Source organism: Kogia breviceps, chromosome 15, assembly GCF_026419965.1.
Source record: "Kogia breviceps isolate mKogBre1 chromosome 15, mKogBre1 haplotype 1, whole genome shotgun sequence".
Lineage (NCBI taxonomy): Eukaryota > Metazoa > Chordata > Mammalia > Artiodactyla > Physeteridae > Kogia > Kogia breviceps.
Window position 1 is genome coordinate 2408708 of NC_081324.1, and position 21555 is coordinate 2430262.

The window sequence follows — 21555 nt, forward strand, 5'->3', positions numbered from 1 at the left end:
CATGTTAAACCCTGGAAATCTCCCGTGTTTGTGGGAGGAAAGCAGAGATTTGCGCGTCCCAGAACTCAAAGGAGCTGCGGAGATCATGCCATTTCATCAATCACTCAATCAACAGTGTTTATGAGATGTGTGGTTTACAGGGAGTCCACCGTGATGTCGGTCTCCTGCCCTGAATGGAGCAGGGGCGTCTGGGGAAAACTGTAGAGGATGATGGGGAGGCTGTCGAGTGTCACCAAATGAAGGTGACAGGAGGGGAAGGACCCTCCTGCCTGCCCTGCCCGCTTAGCCCTGGGCACCCCCCGCACCCTGACAGTCCCGCAGCGGGAGAGCAAAGTGCCTGCTGCAGGGTCGGAGGGGAGGGGGTGTGGGAGGGGTGTGTGTGTGTGTGGGGGGGTGAAGATCCCCCCGGGTCTCACTAAACCCCGTGCGTCTAGGGGTTCCCGTTCCCTCAGGGCTCTCGGGCCACCCGCGGGGAGGCTTCTGGCGGGCCCACGGCCTCACCCTGAGACACACCTGGCCAGGTCTGAGCTGCCGGGACAGCAGAGCTTGGGCCGGGAGAGGCGTCGTCTGCACACGCCCTCAGCCGAGAGCCCCGAAGGGTCGAGTCCACGGCAGTCCATTCCAGGGCTCTCTGCGGGAAAGCTACACACGTGACCTGTGACGAGAAGTCAGCGCAGGTAACCCTCTCCCGCCCGAGGTCGTCAAAGTCGGGAACGTGACTGTGGATCCTGGGGAAGGAGAGCAGCCGGGAATGGGGGCGGGGCTGGGGCAGAAGGGCCCCCGCGCCGGGTTGCAGGGCAGGTGGGCTCGCGGGAGGGGTCCAGTGGGGCCTTCGCGTGGGCGGCCTCGGACAGCAGCTGCAGACGGAGGCTCATCACGGGATCACAGAGGTCCAGAGCAGGAAGGTCTGAGAGACCACCCTTCTCTCCTTGGCTGGTCAGGAGGAGACTCCAGACTCTGGCGGGCCTCCTCCTCGAACCCAAGGCCGTCCCAGCAGAGGACGGCCTCGTGGCCTCGACAGGGTCCTTGGAGGCTCTCCTGACTCTTCCCTGCTTCTTTGAAAGAGCCAGGATGCAGCAGAGAAGGGAAACGGTGAGGCAGCTTAGCACTGGGCTCAAGGAGTTACGGGCGCGGAGATAGACGGTGATTCAGACGCCCTTCTGTTCCTCAGGCCCTTGATGGTTCATATCCGCAAAATGTGCCACCACTAAGCGCTAATCCCGGGGCTGTGCTTAATCTCTGTCTGGGGCTGTAACGTAGGAAGGACGCTCTTTGTCTGCAGGTAACACGAGTGAGCCACGTGAAGATCCTGATAAAAAAAAGGTCAGTTGTATTCATCGTCAGAACCAAGGCTGTGATGCGGGTTCCTAGCCGCTGATGTTACTGGGCCGCCTGCGGCCTGGACGTCGGGTGGGAAAGGCCCCCTGGGCAGCTCTCGCGGGCAGTCCCAGCCGGGGACCCCTGTGAGATGGAAAAATAAAGCTGAGGAGTGTAGATCTGCATTTCCTTGCATTTTGGATTTATTGTATATGTAATTATAGAGATAGTTATCTTCTTTATGGGAAGTATATTAAAGTAGAAAAAAGTAGAAAAATAGTTAGGCACAATCTCATTACCCAGATACACCCACGGTTGATTTTTTGCCATGTCTCCTCTGGGGTCTTTATTATTGCTTTTTTTAAAGCATAATTGAAATAATACAGTATCTAGAATTCTGGGAACTTTAAAAAATTTAACATAGCATAAATATTTCTTCATGCATTAAACAATTTTGTAAACACAAAATGTAAACACAATTTTTAATGGTTGCGTAAAACTGAACATTTTTTCCCTCTTAAGTTATGATTTTAATCCTATTAATCTTGGCTCCTGTTCACTGAGCCCTGACTATTTGTAGACACAGTGTTCAGTGCCACCTATAGATTATCGGGTTTTTAATTCTCAGATCAATCCTATGGAGTGAATACGATTATTTTCCCAATATTACGGATGAAGAAACCAGAATCCGATAGGGGCTAATGGTCCTAATCAAGGTGCCAGGGCAGGTGGCCCAGCCGAGCACATTCACACCTCCATCTGAGCGGCCCCCGTAGCCTGTGTTCCACGCAGCACTCCTGGGGCCCCTCCCACGTGCCTGCTGAGGGCGCCCAGGGCTCGGACTGGGGGCAGGACAGAGAGCTGGGCCTGCTGTCCGGGGTCTCACTGGCCTGCAGGGCCCACAGACAGACGCTGACCCCGTTTCACGTTCGGGAACTTTCCAACCTGCCTCCTCTTTTCTCCAGTAGGGATACTAGGACCTGTTGTGTGCCTCACGAGGAATAGAGAGGATTCGAATGAGTAGGCCGTGCTGGGCGCTGGCAGCTCCTTGCAGGTGGGGAGGAGGGTTTGGAGGGAACAGGAGATGTGGGTGAGGGTGCACCCTGACCTGCATCTCAGAGCTGGCGTGGGCAGCAGCCACCTTGCACCAGTGGTTTGCAAACTGTGGTGTCTAAGAACCGCCTGGACCACAGGATATTATTCTACCTTAGAAAGGAAGGAGATTCTGACACAGGCTACAACGTGGATTGATCTTGAGGTCGTTACGCTGCATGAAATAAGCCAGGCAAATACTGTATAACCCGCTCATAGGAGGCACCTAGAGCCGTCAGAGGCATAGAGACGGAAAGCAGACGGTGGGGGCCAGGGGCTGGGGCAGCGAGGTGAGGAGTTAGTGTCTAACGGGTACAGTTTCGGTTTTACAAGACGGAAAACATGCAGGAGATGATTACTTGAATGCGAACGTTGTGTTGTGTGTGTTTTGTCACACACACACACACACACACACACACACACACACACACACACACAAAAGCACCAGAGCTCTTCTCTATTGAACTGGGCTGTGGAATCACCTTTGAAGAACTGGAAGCACAGCCTTGGTGCTGATTTAACACAGGTGTGCCAAGACCCAGGGTCAAAAAAAAAAAAAAGAAAAGAAAAGAATCACCTGGGAAGTGACATGAACCATCTCTGAGGACACGCTTTGCCACCTCTTGTGTGTCTTGCAAAGTCTGGGCTGAGCCCCAGGGTCCCCCCAGAACTGCTGGAGCTGCTCTGGGGCTCTATCGCCCTCTCCTGAACCAGAGCCTCTGGGACCCGCATTCCCGGCTCTTCCCTCACCAGTCATGCTCCACCCTCGAGTTTCATTTCAACACTGGATTCCAGAAATTTACGACCACTGAAAACCACCAACTCAAAGGAATGAAGAGAATTCCAGGCAGGCCCCTGTGAGAGATTTGGAGGTGGAGTCCGCAGACCTCTCTCTCCCTCGGGGGGAAGGAAGGATGGACTACAGAAGAGGACCCACGGCGCTCCGCACGGTGGTGGACAATGTGGGCGAGAGGCGGAATGCCAGGGGGGTCTGTTTCTGAGGCTGGAGCTGCTGTAACAGCCCAGGAAGGCGGTGACAGCCTCTTAACCAGGGCTAACTCACTGGCAACCGCATTCAGCAGGGCCAGGATCCAGGATCAGGAAGCAATTTCCTAGAGACCTCTGAGCAGTCAGATTAAATGTTACAAAGTCCCTGCGGTAGATCTTGGGCCTTTTGCTGATAATAGAGCCCTTGGGCTGTCACAACCGTCTCACTCTTACAGACAATTCACCCGTCTGGTTACCTGATTTTCCAGCTCGCGGTATATTAGCAATGAAAAATTCGGAGGAGGAACGGAGGGGGCTGCCTGAGACAGGTGAAGACAGCGCCGTGACCCTGACAGCGAAGGAGGGACAAAGCATTACACGGGAGTAAAATCATTACCAGCTTTGTCACCCAGGTCATTTACTGCAGCAAACAAGCTCATGCAACATTATCGGGGATCTAAGAGAAAATCAGAAATGGTAGCCCCAAAATGGAATGAATTTTTCCTTCTCGTTGGAACTATTGTGACAGAGATTAAGGACATTTGCTCCCTGGAGCGTGTTCCCACTTAGCTGTGACTTTTTCTGGAAGACAGGCTGAAGGCTACTGACAGAAGAGCAACAGCTTTCAGCCCCCTGTTCTCTCACCCATGTGTGTTGGGGGGTGGAAATTGCTGCTTCCTCACAGCTGGAGTTTCCTAGGGGCTCCTATAATGAGTACCTCCACCGGATGGCTGAAACAACAGGAATCTATTCTCTCGTGGTTCTGGAGGCCAGAAGTCCAAAATCAAGGTGTCGGCAGGGCCGGCTCCCTCTGAAGGCTCCAGGGGACGGTCCTTCTTGGTGGTTCCCCGCATCCCTTGGCTTGTGGACGCATCACTCCAATCCCTGCCTCTCTGTCCAGAACTCCCACCTCTTATAAGGATACCAGACACTGGCCCACCCTACTCCAAATGACCTCCTCTTAACTAATTACGTCTGCCAAGATCCTCTTTCCAAATAAGGTCACATTCGGAAGTTCTGGGCAGGCGTGAATTTGGGGAACCCTATAGGGTCCAGTACACCCATCCTTTACCCGTTCCTCTTCTTCTCCTTCCTGCCAGCTCCCAGGTTTTCCTTTGGAGGAACGCCTGCCTCCACCGTCCTCCTGCTTCTGAGATGTGTTCAGCCAAACAGCACAGCCAGTGAGGGAGGAAACATCCCCCTTGACCTTGGGTCGGACGAGGAATCGCCAGGTGCTGGAGCCACCATTTCACAGATAACGTGGAGTCAGCCCGGGGTGAGGTCCCTGGGCTCCCAGACACCCCGTCGGAGTTGTCTCCCAAAGGTACCCCGTGCCTGGAGTGCTGCTGTACCTGCCGTGGCCAGTCCACCCTCCCCTGGTGGAGGGCTCCACCTGGGTCCCCTTGATCGCCCAGAGTGTCGTAGGCCTGCCTTCATGGGCCCACGGAGGAGAAGTAGGCCCCTCTGTCTTCAAACCTGAGGCGAAAGGAACTTTTCTGCTCTGGGAAAAAGTGAGTACAAAGGCACTTGGTTGTATGACCAAGCCCTCTGTCATTTGCCTGTCACCCAAGGGTGCAGGGCAGTTAACCACGGCACCCAGGGCCTTTGGGGCGATTGAAGACGCCTACCTCTGGACAGAGGATGAAAGCAGTGTCTGTAAAGAATGAATTGGGCTGGGAATACAGGACATGTGAGACCCCTTGACAGGTCCCAGGCCCTGGGAGTCCTGATAGAGCCTCTGAAATGAAAAAGAACTCAAGCACGGTCTGATCTGGGGAGTAGAGGCTGCCCGGGACCGGGCAGATTCCAAGCAAGCCATCAGTAGTTCTTGTGCTACGAATGCGTGCAAGTAATATGATCAATAAATGCTAGTGTTCGTAACAACAAACCACTGGGGGCAATAAGCTTCTAAAAGATAAGTATCTGTTTGTTATTTTCGTGAAAAAATGGTAAAAGTTTTAAAAGGGGAGGACTTGAGTTATTTGAAAAATTTATTAGAACCTTCTTGAGAACCTCAGATAACTTAAAAGTTGCTTAAAAGCATCTCTTTAAGCGTCTGCACGTGTCTGCAAGCAAAGAGGAGCCCATTTGTGCTTTTTCAAAGGAAGGAGAACAAATGTTAACTGAAATCTTTATTCAATACTTAAATGCCTGTTTATTTTGTCCAGTTCTCCTACAAAGAAGCAAGAACTATATGAAGACTGAAATGCTGCTTATTGCTAATACAGAAGTTTGCAAGACTAACTAGATGAAGATTTCTCTCTCTAATTATAATTCTTTACTCTTAGGTATGTAGCCAAGAGAAACGAAAACACGTCCCCACACGACACAAACGTTCACTGAAGCATTAGTCATAATCGTGAGAAAGTAGAAACGACCCAAATGCCTGTCAAGGGATGAATGGATAAACAAACGTTGGTATATTCATACAGGGGAATATTATCAGGCTAACAAAAGGGATAAAGTGTGATACATGTTAAAAGATGAACCTGGCTAACGTCAATGCTGAGTGAAAGAAGCCGGTCACAAAAGGCCACGGGTTGCGTGTTTCCTTCTATGTGAAAGATCCAGAACGAGCAAATTCATGGAGACAGAACGTGCTTTGGTGGGGACTGGGTTTGGGGTGAGAGAATGGGGTGGCCTGCTGATAGGTCAGGGTTTCTTTTAGGAGAGACAGAAAGTTCTAAAAATTAGAGGGTGGTGATGGTTGTGCAACCTTGTGAATGTATTTTTGAAAGCATTGAATTGTCCACTTTCAGTGGACGAATTCAATGGCACGTGAATGCCAGGATGTATCTCAGTGAAGTTAAGCATCCCCAGGTCCTACCTGCAAAGAGCTCAGAATCACTACATTCAAGAATCTTTTCCTGTAAGATATTTCCATGTTTTTTTTTTTTCTGATAATTATCCAAATAATTGGGTCCAGGACTCTGACAATTTACAATTTTTTTTCTTTTTTTTTTTTTTAACAAAGTCAGACAGCTTCTGCTAGAGTTAAAATGAAAAAGTATTTCATGTTTCAGTAACAGCCTTCCGGAGATAAGAACCTTAACTGACAGCTGCTTTCACGACCTTCACTTTTCTCTCCTCCGTCTCATCCGTACCCACAGTTATAAAAATGCTACTGTACTGACAACTCTTTTTAGAATTCTCCTAAATTAGGAAACATTATTTGTGACACAGTGGGAGTATGATATTGACGTTGGTATAATGGATATTGATGGGTAGGTGGATTCAGTAATTGCGAACATTTTAGATGTCAGGTTAGCAGAATCCCTTGCTTTTAAGCTTCATGAAAGCAAAATTTGCCTTCACTGAGCAATTTGGACACTCCATGTAAAAAGCAGGGGAGGAAAATGTCTGTATCATGTTGAAAGTAACATGACCACATCATGACAATTGGGTCTTTGAACTATTGATGGTAAAAAGAACATCTCGTGGCATATGCAACTCCAAGATGATGAGCTGCCCAGAAAGACAAATTAGAGGAGCCCCAGTCGCAACCACAAAACTGTAGGGCATGGAAATATAACGCCTGTTTCAGAGCAGCCCTCGCAGATCCATCCACATGCCCGCTGCCACCCGCAGGAGAACAGCGGCTTACCTCGTGCGAGCTCGTTCCGAGTTAAATGAGCTAGTTTATGCAGGTGGCTTGGGGCAGTGTCTGGGATACAAAAAGCACTTCATACGTGTCAACTGCCATTATTACTGTTATTATTACTATTATTATTTTTACCTGCTCACCAAGTAGCTCTTATAAGCATCCTGGAACTGAGCCTCCTGACTGCCCCTGGCTTGTCTGGGTTTTGTGTCTACCCTTGAGGTGGTCCCGTCCCCGGGTGGGAAGTGAGTTGCCACCCAAAAGCACAAGGGGTGAGAAGGGGGGAGGAGGAGCCCCCCGAGTGGACTGGGGCCATTATCAGTGGTAGGCAATGAAGCTGGGTGGCCTGAGACAGCAAATGTCCACCCTGGGGGGCTGGACCAGGGGTAGGTAGGCTGGTGAACACCGGGACACGTTTCATCCCGGGAGACCGGTGCGTGCTGACTCGTGTTGGACGTGAGAGCTGTAACAGTGGAACTGCCGAGAGGCGGCCGTGCGCGAGACCAGCTGCCAGCTCCTCCCTGAAGTTGCGTACCCGAGCCCGTCCTAGTCGCTGGACAGACAGTGCTGGGCTGGGAGGGAGTCCTGCTACTATGAGGGGACATTCTGGTGGAAACAGACGGACAATAAACAGGGAAGCCCTGGAGTCTTCTACAGAGCGGGAGGGGAGGGGGCAGGAGGCCTGGGGGGGGGCCCCATTTGGGCTGAGTCCTGAAGGATGATGTGGATGACATCCACTGGGAAAGAATTGCAGGCGTGGGGTCCTGAGGCAGGAACAGGCGTGCCTGGCTGGAGCCCTAGGACACTCACAGTGTGTCTCCAGTTCACCACGGTGAGAATGTAAAATAGGCGTCGGCACAAGGACTGAAAGGTAAAACACAAAAAGTCTCCTATCCTTGTAGGATTATGAATGCTTTTAAACTGTTAAAAGCAAATGTTTATGCACCACCATAAATCATATTTCAAAGGAAAAGCAGTTACTCACCAGCAAGCACCCACCCAGGACCGCCCAGCAGGGCTGGACCTTGACGCGGGGCAGGGGAGACGCTGGGCCGGGCCTTCTGGACGAGGGGGCTGCATCTCTAGATAAAGTGGGACAGAATCTGACATGATAAGTTGCTTAATAAGAAAAGAGCCGCCTTATGAGGATTTGAACCAAGAGGGGACAGCCTGGAGGGCTCGGCTTCGGGAGACCTGGGCTCTGGGTCCCTCGGTGTGGCCCTGGGTAGTGGGGTCTTCATCTGAACAGCAGAACCACCGACCACTGCTTTCCATCCTCCCGGGACCATCAGGATGAGGAAATGAAACAGAACGTGGAGGCTCTTTGGAGACTGGAGAAGACGACTCAAAACTCACGTGTCATTGACAGCATGGACCGAAACTTACTCACCTTCAAGTAGTAAAAACAAAGAAAAGTGCTTTTAAGAATTCCTTTTCCCCGAGCAAGCAAATAAACACATCCTCACCATGTTAATCAATCTTAAATCAGCTCTGTTTAAAGCCTACAGACTCTCCAAGTATGGGTATAGCCCACTCATGGTTGCATTTTCCCTGATGATGGCATGAAATTGTACATTTAAATAGAAATCGAGAATTTGAAGATGGGGGTTCATTTTTGGTCGAATCACCCCGATAGTAGATATGGCTTGGATGTAGCCATCAGCAGGATGATGGCTTTTCTTTCAGCTTGGAGTCCCCGGATATTTTTCAAAAACTTAAGTAGCATATGTTTTCAAAGTTAATAAAAAGATTTTCACACTGCAGCTGAGAGCCTAGCAATAAGAAATTCAGTTCCAGCTCATTGGAAGCTCAGCGAGATGTCCCGGCCCCTTCCTCGGGGGATGGGCTAGGTAGGAAACTGTGGAAACCCCAGTTTGGTTCCAGAACCACTCCGAGTAATGGGGAGAGGCCACCGCATCCAAGAGAATTTTGGCAAAACCAGTGGGAAACGATCCTTTGAAGACACGGTGTTTCTGGAGAGGGTGGTCCTTTCCCTGTTCCCACTCAGCTCTGCTTTTAGCTTTAACACTTTCGTAATCGGATATTCTGAATGGCGAACAATATTTATAATGATGTTCAAAGGCTAAAGAAGCCGAAAACTCGAAGTCTTGAGGAGATAAATATTAATGCCTATCGTGTTCCTAACTTTGTTTCGTTAAAGTCTGGAGAAGAGGGCGGCTGAGGAAACATCAAAGAAGATTGTTTCGTCTGGAGAGGAGAGGGGCAGGGGAGATGACAGTTCCTTTCTAGAACATGAGGAGGTGTTCTTAGGGCGGAAGCTGCCTGTCATTCCCTCCTGGGTCCCTAGGAGAGCAGTGAATTGAGGGGGGGAGTTCTGGGCCCCTGGTCCTCAGGCCCCCCTCACCCTGTCTACAGATTCCTTGGTGCCCGGGGGAGGCCCACTTGGGGAAAGGAGACCCTGGGCTCCCCTCGGGGCAGCTCCCTGCTGGAGCCGGGAGGCCACAGGTGTGCTCCACGGCAGCCTGGAACCAAGAGGGTGCCCCAGTGGACACCTTCCTCCTTGTGTACCCCCAGTTTGGGGGCCGCCTCTCCCTCCAGACCCTTCTGTTTCCTCTGTGACACTCTCAGCTCACCCTGCTAATTCAGTCAGCGGAACAGGAATGGGAAACAGTAAAAAGTAGGGAAACGAGAACATCAACGATGACACTCTAGGGAGACCTAAATCTACAGAAAACCCTTTGGACGACCTCACTGGGCTGAACTCAGATTCCCGACACCCGCACATTTCCAGCCCTTTCCGGACACGACTGCATCTGTGTCAGGTGTTTTTAGTTTACATAGTAGACTCTCCGTGGTGCTTATCACGTGACAGGCACTGTTCTCAGGGCTTTGCAGATATTCGCTTGTTTTCTGCTCTTAGGATAAAGGGAAGCACCCTTACCAACCCCACCCTGCAGATGAAGAAACAGCCACAGCCTGGAACAGTAGCTCACCCAGACCACGTAGCTGGGACGTGGGAGACGTGGACGGCAAACCTACCGGCTCTGCGGCTGTTGATGTAAAGGGTCATTAAGTCTATCTGCATAAATGCAAGAAAAGACCAAAATGACCCCCCGCGCCCGGGTGTGAGCACACGTCGGTCACGTGCACCCACGCGGTAAGCAAGGATGTGCGGTGGAGTCACCTCAACGGAGCCCAAAGCAAACCCCAGCTCTGTCTGTGCGGATGCCGTATGACCTGCCTTGATAAATTCATGTTCCTCTAAACCGCACCAACTCTGACTGCTTCGCACAGAGCTGGTTCGGGTAGAGGCCCCACTTCCTCACTTGCTCTTTCCCGGTCTTGCAGCCCCCCATCACCAGGGCTGAGTGGACAGCACCCTTTTCTCGGGTCGGTAAGAAGGCCGGGCTGTTGACCATGAAGATGGCTTGAAACCTCGGGTGAGCGTCTTACTTTAATCAGGGCCCCTGCTCGCTTGAGCAGCACCCGCCCACCCCCCAGCAAGGAGATGCAGAAGTGAACGCGCATGTGTGGGTGGGGAAAAACGAAGGAGCCCACGAGGAAACAGACGTGCACGATTTCCCAAGCTGTTTTGGTCCTGCCCACTTCTTCTACGATAACATCGGATCTCGAGGGCCCTGGGAGAATGTTGTTAATCGTATGGTTATTTTTGCAGGGTACATAAAGAAGCAGTAAGTTCAAAAAGGACTTTTTGATTGGTGTGTCCCTAAAGATTTCATCATAACGTTCATTGTAACACAAATGTCGATCACTTTGATTATACAGACAGACGCATTTCAACCGTCCCTATGGCAACAGTGATAGTCTCCATTTAATTTATTTTAAAATAATTACGTGGTAAAAGCATGATTTGTTGACAAATGCATTTTCAAATAAGATATTACATCCTGTTTGGTTTTAGCTCATTGCATATCCTAAAATGGAGATGGACATATATCTTCATGCCATAATAGCAAAACCAGCAAAAAAGCACAGTCACAGTCTATTTGGAATTCTTGCATTTTGTTATTTAAAAGCCAATTGATAGGGCTTCCCTGGTGGTGCGGTGGTTGGGAGTCCGCCTGCCGATGCAGGGGACGTGGGTTCGTGCCCCGGTCTGGGAGGATCCCACGTGCCGCGGAGCGGCTGGGCCCGTGGGCCGTGGTCGTTGGGCCTGCACGTCCGCAGCGGGAGAGGCCGCAGCGGTGAGAGGCCCGCGTACTGCAAAAAAAAAAAAAAAAGCCAATTGATATGTTCCCATATTTATATTTTTATATGTCCACTATCACATGCACTTAGTTAATATGCTTTTACATACATGATAGAAAATTATTCTATCTTAAATGGAAAATTTTTATATCATTATTTAATTCTTTGATATAAAAAATGTCTATAAAATGATATAAAAAATGTTTTTACCATTTAGCAACAGGAAGCCCTGCAAGGGGGTTGGAGTTGGAGTATGGCGTTCCTGGCATGCAGTTTTGGGGTTTATACTGTTGGGGGTTCACTGTGCTTCTTGGATTCGTAGGTGTTTGTCTTTTGCTACATTTGGGAACTTTTCATCCACATTTCTCGGGATGCCCTTTGGGGCCCACTTCTTTCTCCTCCTCCTGGGACTCTGATGACAGCATGTTCGCCCTTTTGTTCTAGGTGCTCGGACCCCTGAGGCTCTGCCCACGTTTCTTTTTTCCAGTCTGTTTCCTCTGTGTTCCCCAGATGGGGAAATTTCTGCTGTTCACCCTGAAGTTCACTGGTCCTTTCCTCCGTCCTCTCCAGTCTGCTTTTGAGCGCATCCACTGAGGTTTTCACTTCAGTGATTGTATGTTTCAGTTATAAAATTTCCATTTGGTGCTTCTTTGTGTCTTTTATTTCTTTGCTGAGAGTTTCTATTTTTTGTTGTTGTTGTTGTTTGTTTCAAGTGTGTTTGTCATGGTTTGTTGAAGCAGGTCATTTTGAGGGTGCTTTAAAATTCTTGTCAAATAACCGACATCTGGGTCATCTCGGTGTTGGTATCCGCTGAGCATCTCTTCTCGCTCTGGCTGAGAGTCTCCTGGTGCTCTCGGTCTGATGAGTCAACTTTTCATTGTAACCTGGATATTTGGATTTTTCTGTTATGACAGCTTCTGCTTCGGAAGGCTTCCCATGATACCACACTAACAGGGCGAGGGGCGCTGTTCTTGCTGCCAGGTCAGGGGACGGCCAGTTTCCCTGAGGAAGGGGTGCAAGGGTGGTACCCAGCCGTGCTCTGGGCTGCTCCGACAACCTAGCTGTGCTGGTGTCAGCCTTCTTCCCACTAGATGGTAGTAAACGTTCTGGCCCTAGGGCCCCCCTCAGCCTTTGCTGGGGTCGTGGATTTCTCCATGGAGTTTGGAAGGTGTAGGGCAGTAACTGAGTCAAAATTCTCTGTCCTGCTAGGCCGCCCCTCTGGCCAGAGAGAGCAGACTCTTCTTGGGACCTCTGGTCTGTGCCACTGGGGTTCCTGGGCTGCTGGTTCCCCGTATCCAGTTCAGGGTCTAGGAACGCACTCCCACACCTGGCAGGTCTGCCTGTTCTCTTCACTTTGCAGCGTCTTTGCGTGTTTGTTTCGTATCGCGTGCAGGGATTCTGCCTGTACTTCGAGGGGGGACAGGGTGATGTGTGTCCATTCCATCCAAGTCCCGAACTGCAAACCCCCTGCACCGTCTTCTCGTATCATTTTCTTTGGCTCTGTCAAACATTGTTCTTTCCCTGTTTGTTCCCGTTTTCCAGAGCTCAGCATGTCCCGCTCGAGACCTCCTGCAGCACAGTGGGCCAGGATGGACGCGCGCCTCGGAATCGGATGCACGTCTCGCCCCAGCTCTGCGACCCAGGTGCTGAGTGATGTGCGTAAACCGCCGGCCTCCTGCACGGCGAGCGCCTCCTCTGTGAGTGAGCGCGACGCTCCCTGTCTCGTGAGGCTGGGGCACTCGCAGCAACGCGCGGTGCGTGGAACCGCAGGCTCTCCGACAGCGGGAGCTGGTATTATCAACACTCTCCCTTGCGCCGGCATCAGATTTCACAGTTTAATATCGGGTCTGTGAAAAGAAACACACACACACACACACAAATATTATCTTCAAAGGACAATTACTTGTGATTTGACATCTGCAGTAAAAGTTTCACACACAGGACCCCCGCACCCGTGGACCCACTCACCTAGCCACCTACCAGTCTCAGCACAGAAGGCCAGCCGCGGGCAGCGCGGACACGGAGGGATTTTCACAGCGGACGATGGCAGGCATCGTCTCCATCCAGCACTAACTGCTCTGCGTGTTCCAGAAGCTTCCCTCTGTGACAAGAGCCCCGTGGAAGTGTGACACTGCCCGAGGTGAGTGAGTGCCTTCTCCATTTCACATCGAGTTTTCTTGTAAAGTGTGACGAACACAAAGGAGCCAAATCTTACCCCGACGTGGCCTCTGCCTCGGGCCTCAGGACATCGCCTGTGGGTGTCCCCTCGCGGCTGCCCTTCCCAGGCTGGAGCACACGCACAGGGGCTGCTACCTGGCGACCGTGGGCAGTGCTGCCCGTGGGCTCGGAGCCGCTGCTGGGCGGCCGGGTTGGTGACTTGGGCACGAGTGGATGCGCAGGGTAGCACGCAGGGCACGCGGGGGACCTTGTGCTGGACCCGGGGGGAGGGCCTGGCCTCTCTCCCTCTGCTTCTATCACCTGCCTCTGCGTTCCGCTGACCAGCAGCCCGCACGGACCCACGACTCCTTCACCACGAGAGGGTGTGAGATGCAGAGCCGTGCTCGTCTCCGTCCTCGGGTTCAGATCTTTAAAGGCTCACTGTTGCCGTGGCACAGAGCCTGGTTCTGGGGCAGCCTGTCCTCCCGCTGAAATTGGAGCTGGCGGACGTCGCCTGTGTAGGAAAACACAAAGGTAATGGTTTGAATGGCTTTCATTTGTGTCTTTCTCCTGCAAAAATGCCTTTTGCTTTTCTCTGATACCTGTTGCTTTTTTACGCACAGGTGAGGAAAAGCAAATGTACTATCGGATCTCGCACAGAAAGTCATATTTAATGATATTTCGTTGGATAGGCTAACAGTCCACGTGAACGAGTTTGAGAAACATTAAGGAACGGACGCCTCCACTGTGTTCGTGCGTTTCCGATAATGGTCTTCCCGTTGGCAACTTTTTATCCGTGTGATCTCAGACGCGTTGCTTTACTTCTCGAAGCCTCAGTGTCCCTGTTTGTAAAACAGAGATAATAAGAGTCCCCACCTTCAGAGGGTTACTGTCTGGACCACGTGAGTTAGAAGACGAAAGCCCTTAGAACGCTGTTTGGCAGAGAGCGTGAACCATTTTCCTGCTGTGATTAAGGAGGATAGTAAAGGCAGTTCTCCCACATTCACGCGGCAACTTGCCTTCCCCCTCTTGGTTGCTATGGTTGGATTTTGATTTGCAGGGCCCTCTGGATTGGGGTAGGAAACAAATAGCTTCCCGTCTGGAAACTGGTGCCCCCCGCGTGGCCCTAAAGCTTCTTGTCCCAAGCTGTCCACCGTCAGCCTTGCCTGGGTTTTGCTCTCTAAATTTCATACCCTATTGTATACATATGGCATGTCTCTTCCACATTTGGAAAGACTTGCTGAAACTGGTATCGCGTCTAAATACGCTATTTGTACTCACTCAAGTGTGTCTCACAATACTCTGTGACAGTTCTTTTACGTTAGCAGATTCCCTGGTCACCACAGTGCTTGACCCTCAGGCCTGTCTCCTGGGGTCCCTTTGAACCCTGAAGACTCGGGAGGGGGGCCTTGGATTTTGCCAATTACATCTGCTCTTCCAGAAACATCTGTTGTTCCTTCCCAGTGTCTTCTGCCCTCCTGGTGGGTGGGCAGCTGATTACTCAACGATTTGTTCCAGTAACTTCCCAGATACGGATTCCAAGATGAACAGTCTATAACTAGGTCCTAGGCCGTCTCTCTTAAAAGGTGGCAATACTGTTCCTTTCGAGGAAACTCAGGAGACTTTTTCTGTCCTCTGGGACCCCTCACACGACGGCTCATGTCCCACTGGGACGCCTGCCAATGCCTGAAGTGGTCCAGAGAGCCCTAAGGGAACCGATCCTTTGCTGGGTAAGGGTCCACTGTTCCTCTTCCTCTGCAACCTTGCCTTTCCATCCGTCCATCCCTCACGGGGATTGTGCAAGACTGTTCACAGAAGCACTCTTCAGCAAAAAGAATGAACTCAAACATGAAAAATACAGGTTCTGGTTTCTTGCTTTCCATTTTAGGGGAAGGCGTTTTCCTTTATTTTTCCCTTCATTTAATATATTTGAAAAATGTTGACACTTCTTATTTCTCCTGTGCTGTGGAATCGTCTAAAGCTTGGCACTCTGTAACTACTGTTCACCAAGACCTGTCTTATGATCTGGTGTGACTGTGACTTTATGAGGAAGCCACTTTAACACCCAGGTTTGCAGTGCTGTTCCTGCAGATAACATGGGGGTACAGTCATCTCTACCAGTGTCTAAACGCTGGTCCCTCCCCGTCACGGTATGAATTCTTCAGTGTGGATGCGCTGGGGGGAGGGGGCAGGCCCACTGCTCAGTTAGTTCCCTGAGAGGCAAGTCCACGCCATCCCAGCCCCTCCCGGTCCTGCGCCCCCCGCCTGGGTGTGCACAGCCCACGGCTCTGGCTGCCAGGCCCTCTTCACCCAGCAGGTGGCCTTTCTGGACGGGGCGCCACGAGGCGGCCCCCTTTGGCTACCTTCTGTGGAGTCTACCAGTTGCAGGGAAAGGGACCGTCCTCCCCACTGGGCCAGCGGGTGGGCGGGGGCTCTGGACGGCCTCTCCCTGCTCCTCTCTCCTGTTCAGGTCTCTCCCTCAAATACGCCTGGGGCGGTGGATGGGCATCTTCCAGAGGAGCAAGGCTTCTACTCCCTGGGTGAAAACCGCCTCAGTTCCCCGTTGGCTTAGCAATCCCATCACCTTGGTTTGGGGAAGGAGACGTCACTGGGGGTCACGTGACGTCTGCCACGCGGCTGACTCACACCCCATGCTTCCCCGACCCTCCCCGGCACGTTGGTGACGTCGTCGGCTGGGAGGAAGGTGGGGAGGCGATGAGAGGCCGGGTGAAGGGGCAGAGAGCGGTCTGGGTCTGACGACAGGTGAAGCCCTCCTGGGAGTTCCCTCCACCTCTGTCCCGGGCGGGACCCCCGTGTCCTCAGTCTCACGTCTTTCTCCTTCCTGGCTGCATCTCCTCCAAGAGGAAGCACGTCCTTCATGAGTGTCCTAAAGAGGCTGCAGAGAAGCACAGATTGTAGGTTCTGGCGTGCCTAAAAAGGTCTTTACTTTACCCTCATATTTTATGGTTTGGTCGGGGATAAAATTATAGGTTGAACATAATTTTCCTCTTGCAATTTCCCTAGTTTTTATTTTTGTCTTTTTGTTTTTATGAAGGGGAATATCAAATGGCCAGATAACATAAACTGCCAGGGCCCTGACCCAACCACGTGTCCCAGCCCCACGTGTAGCTGTTTCTCTGGCATTGATCAAGGACGACACACTTTTAAACGATACGTGCATACTGGTAACTCTTTGTTCCTCAGCTTTCTTTCACTGTTGTCTTGCTGTTGGTTGGCTTATTTTCATGGCAGCTTGTAAAATTTCTATTTTTTTGAAAAGTCTATGAACATACATAAAGAAGAGTAGTATATGAGAACCACAGGTATACCCATCACCCAGCTTGGACAATGACCGGTTCACGGACCATCTTGTGTTTTACTCAGGATTTTGAAGGCTCTGTCTTCTCCCTTCCCTGTGCTGAGGAGTCCTATTCATTCTACCGTTTCTGTGTGTGAACGTGTGTTTGCTTGCTGTGCCCGTTTCAGAGCCCTTCGGTTCTTCTATTGGGTGATGGTATCCCCACATTTCAGGATGATGGACCCAAATGTGGACTCAGTATTTTTTTTACATTTGTACATCTTTCAGTGCTGAGAAATTTCCCTTCACTTTATCCTTTAAACTGTTTATAGAAATTGTGTTTTATTTTAGCTCTCACACCTACAAATCCCAAGGCCTTTTATTTATTCCTTGGCCATACATATGTGTGTGGGTGCACGGGTGCCTGTATTCATCTGGTTTTGTTCCATGAATGCAGCATCTGCTTATCTGTCTAATATTAATATTGATTTTATAAAGTTTATTTCTGCTTCCTTCATTTTCATTGACTATTTCCTCTAGGTTAACTAGTTCTATTTTATGTTTTCCCCATCAAATTTCTAGTAATGCTTAACCATCCTCTCGTATTGATAACTGAGGTACTAACACCCAGATTGGTTGAGCTCACGGTGGGGCTTGTGGACGGGTAAGGGTCGCCCACACCTGGTTTCTGAAGGTCCGGGAGTACGTGGAGAAGGGGTTCAAAGAGCAAAGGGCCTTTCCCAAAAATCTCCTGCCTGGATACCACTCCCCATGCTGACCTTTGGCGGTGTCTGGGGTCCCACATTCAGAGCACCTACTGTTCACTTTCTCCACTGACTAAACCTTCAGTTTCCTGCAAGACAGAGAAGCGAGGGATAGTGGTCCTCACCTGCTACTCAGAATGCTGGAGGGGACCCTTCTCAGTGGGTTCCTTGAGATAAACTACCTCTCTTCCGTCAACGTCTCCACCTATAGACACTTCCTCAGCTCCTCAAAGCCTTTACCAGTTTTCACTCTGTTCTCTAAGTTCCATGTACTTGTTGAAATACCTCACCTGCTGCTGTCTTTTCTCCCATTCTCTTTGTTACTGTGAATCAGACTTTTAAAATTCTTTTGCAGCAGGTTGGGTAGAGAGAAGATAAATGCATCTGTTCAATCCACCATGTTAAACAGAACATTTGTTTGTTTCTTTCCTAGAGTTCTTTTTCTTTTTCTGATTTCACTTTTTTCCTTCCCTTGAAATATTTCATGTGGTTATGTGTGCGACTGATTCTTCTAAACCATCCACCTGCTTTATCTTTAAATCTCCCACCGTTTCTTCCCTGTTAAGGAGCAGTTACAGCCTCTGTGCTGTTTGATCCCTCCAACATTCTGAAAGAGGAAATTCTCTCCAGTGTCGTCCAAAAAGCTATTTGGTGGTCTGTGGTCAGCTGAATTGTTTTTCCAGCATGTAATGGAATTAAACGCCCCATCGTAAGTAGATGTAACTGAATGCTTTGGCAAGTTGACCAAAAAAGGTTTCCTCAACCTCTTCTCGGTGTGGGTGGCTATAAATAGACTCCATCAAGCCGTGGCTCTCAGTCTGAATCTCTTTGGCCTTAGCACTGTCTGGTTCGTGGCCTCAGATTTCCTGAGAGATTTTACTCCGTGGGTCATGGCGATTCTCCCCACTGACGCAGAGCTTTCCTGCCACGATGGGAGAATGTGAGAATGTGCAGGATTTTCTCCCCAGCAAGGAAAGAACTGAATTTTTCATTAACTTGAAGAAATTTTTATGATCATCAAATTGTTCAGGTCTGGTCTTTTCAGAAAGCTACCAGAGGGGGCTTCCCTGGTGGCGCAGTGGTTGGGAATCCGCCTGCCGATGCAGGGGACACGGGTTCGAGCCCTGGTCCAGGAAGATCCCACATGCCGCGGAGCAACTAAGCCCTTGCGCCACAACTACTGAGCCTGCACTCTAGAGCCCGCGAGCCACAACTACTGAGCCCACGTGCCACAACTACTGAGCCTGCACTCTAGAGCCTGCGAGCCACAGCTACTGAGCCTGCACGCCACAACAAATGAGGCCTGCACGACTAGAGCCCGTGCTCCGCAACAAGAGAAGCCACCGCAGTGAGAAGCCCACGCACAGCAATGAAGAGTAGCCCCCGCTCGCCGCAACTAGAGAAGGCCTGCGCGCAGCAACGGAGACCCAACACAGCCAAAAACAAATAAATAAATAAAATTTAAATTTTATTTATAAAATAAATATAAATATAATAATATAAATATAAATATAAATATAAATAAATATTTATATTTATATTTTATATTTATAAAATAAATATATATTTATATATATAAATATATATTTTATATTTATAAATAAATATAAATATAATAATATAAATATAAAATAAATATAAATATAAAATAAATAAATAAAATTTTAAAAAGAAAAAAAGAAAGAAAGCTACCAGAGGGAGGAGAACGGTGAGGAGGGCGGGGAGAAAAGAAATGATGTCTATTTAAAAAATGGTGTCTTTTGCTCAAGTTTCTAAACAAAAAAAATTTTTTTTCCAGGAAACAGGGAGGACGCTGATAAAACCCCAAACGCTTTGAATGTCAGTAGTTGCTCTGCACGTGCTTCTTCTGGACTTGGCACCCCTTCCATCCTCACAGTGTTTTTCTTTCCATCCTGGCACTAAAAGGGTTAAATACATACTGGGCCATGATTCCAACTTCCTTCAAGTACTTTAAACCCTCAGAAGCCCAGGCAGGGATTATTGTCACTTCCTGTTTTAGCCAGGGTCCTTATAATCTTTGGCAACTGTATTTCACTCGCTCTGTTTTCTCTGAGCCAGAAGGGCCCAGCCTCACCCTTTGAGCACCAACAGAGGCCGCAGTAAAGCAAACGACCCAGACCCAGATAACTGCACGGCCAGAACAAAGCGTTCCTGCCTGACACCGACGACGATGAATGGCAGCTACATTTAGGCCAAAAAACGTCCTAGAGGTGCTGCAAGAAAGGTGCAGTAAGAGAGAGTAAGACTTCTGCTCTTTCGGAATAAAACAATGAAATATTACTCCTGCTACATACATTGGGAACATGTTGGAAAAAGCAGTTGACCCGTGTTTTTAGGCAAATTCGTTGATCTCTGTCATCCTATTACATTAATTTTGTGCTCTATTGGGTCATAACATTGTTTGAAGATAATTTGCTTAATCTGAAAAGTGAGAACGGAGTGTTTTTCAAACAAGCAAGGGGAGAAGTGAAAAGAAGATGTGAAAAGAGCAGGCTGGTCCATATGCTGGTTGACGGGGGTCTGGAGGGGGTCTCTGTTCTTCCTGAGCCGTGAGAGGCTGGAACTAACCCGTGAAGTCAGCAGACTTCTATTTCTGAGCATTTCCTGACTACAGGAAATACAGCTGAAGTCCGACGTGCTTATCAAACTGCAGTCTCAATATAATTCAGTCACCAACAAATTTCCCCTGTATAGATGTTTCAGTAGCAGTACACAGTCACAGTTTTAGTATATATTTCACCTTTATGCCCAATGTATAATCACTTGCTTCTAAAAATATATTGTAAGTGTTCAGGTACGGGAGAAAGTTTATTTTCCTACATGGAACATAAAAGGATCAATTGCATTTAGAAGGAGAAAAATAGCATAGTAAGTGATGTCTTTCTTGGAGCTGTAGGTCTTGCTATCATCTGGGATTTCTTTCTGTATATATGGGTATAGATCATTATTGAAATAAAAGCAATGGCTTTTTAATATTCAACATGTTTTAGAAACATAGGTATTTATGTCCTGTTGATGAGGGAATATTCTTTTAAACTGGGTCACTGGGGTTATTTTTTATTTTTTTATTGAAGTAAAGTTGATATACAATATTGTCTTAGTTTCATGTGTATAGCAAAGTGATTCGGTTATACATATACGTATATGTATATATCTTTTTTTTTATTCTTTTCCACTATATTTTATTACAATTTACTGAGTATAGTTCCCTGTGCTACACAGTAAATCCTTGTTGTTTATCAATTTTATATACGGCAGTGTGCATCTGTTAATCCCATACTCCCAATTTATCCCTCCCCCTTCTTTGGTAACCATAAGTTTGTTTTCTATGTCTGTGAATCTGTTTCTGTTTTGTAAATAAGTTCATTTGTCCTATTTTTTAGAGTCCACGCACAAGTGATATCATGTATAAGTGTTTCTCTTTCTGACTGACTTCACCTAGCACAATCATCTCTAGGTCCATCCATGTTGCTGCAAATGGCATGATTTCATTCTTTTTCATGGCTGAGTAATATTCCCTTGTATATATATATATATATATATATATATATATATATATATATATATATATATATATGCCACATCTTCTTTATCCATTCCTCTGTTGATGGACACTTAGGTTGCTTCCATGTCTTGGTTATTGTAAGTAGTGCTGCTATAAACATTGGGGTGCAGGTACTTTTTTGAATGACAGCTTTCGTCTTTTCTGGATGTAGCTAAGGGAATATTGAAAACTTTTTCTTCCAGCTTCACTGAGATATAACAGACACACAGTACAAGTTTAAGGTGTATGAATATTCAACTTATTCCAAATTTCACTCTACACGATCCCACTCATTTTGTACTGAGACTTTTCCAAGCCAGTATAGGAAGGACCCCAGAGCCTTGACTTGAGCAGGAGGCAGACTGGCACAGACTCTCCAGTGAGATGCCAAAGTTCAAACCGTGGCCCAGCCATCCGTTGGTTGTGTAGACACTCTATCTCAAAGTCTAGGGTGAAATGGAGATAAACCCGTCCCACCCCGCAGGGTTGTTGTGTGGATTAAGTGAGTGAACGTGTACAAGATCACTTAACACAGCAACTGGTTGTTTTTCCTACTTAAGGGAAAACCTGGACTTACCCAGATAATTGTGATGGTCGAGGCTTT

The 21555-nt window shown here is 48.8% G+C and overlaps 1 long non-coding RNA gene across 3 annotated transcripts in view; it reads right to left on the bottom strand.

Annotated features, from left to right (window-relative positions):
• Positions 1-10885: 10885 nt before the first annotated feature.
• The window catches only part of LOC131742485 (uncharacterized), a 28174-nt gene continuing 17504 nt past the window's right edge, over positions 10886-21555 (bottom strand). The window contains exons 4-6 of one of the 3 annotated variants that reach the window (XR_010836850.1): positions 13148-13838; positions 11378-13014; positions 10886-11179 (exon numbers count right to left, since the gene is read on the bottom strand). This is a non-coding gene — a long non-coding RNA (uncharacterized lncRNA). Of the gene's footprint in view, positions 11180-11205; positions 13015-13135; positions 13839-21555 lie in introns of those variants that run through there. The other 2 variants (XR_009331460.2, XR_010836849.1) reach the window with 2 other exon arrangements.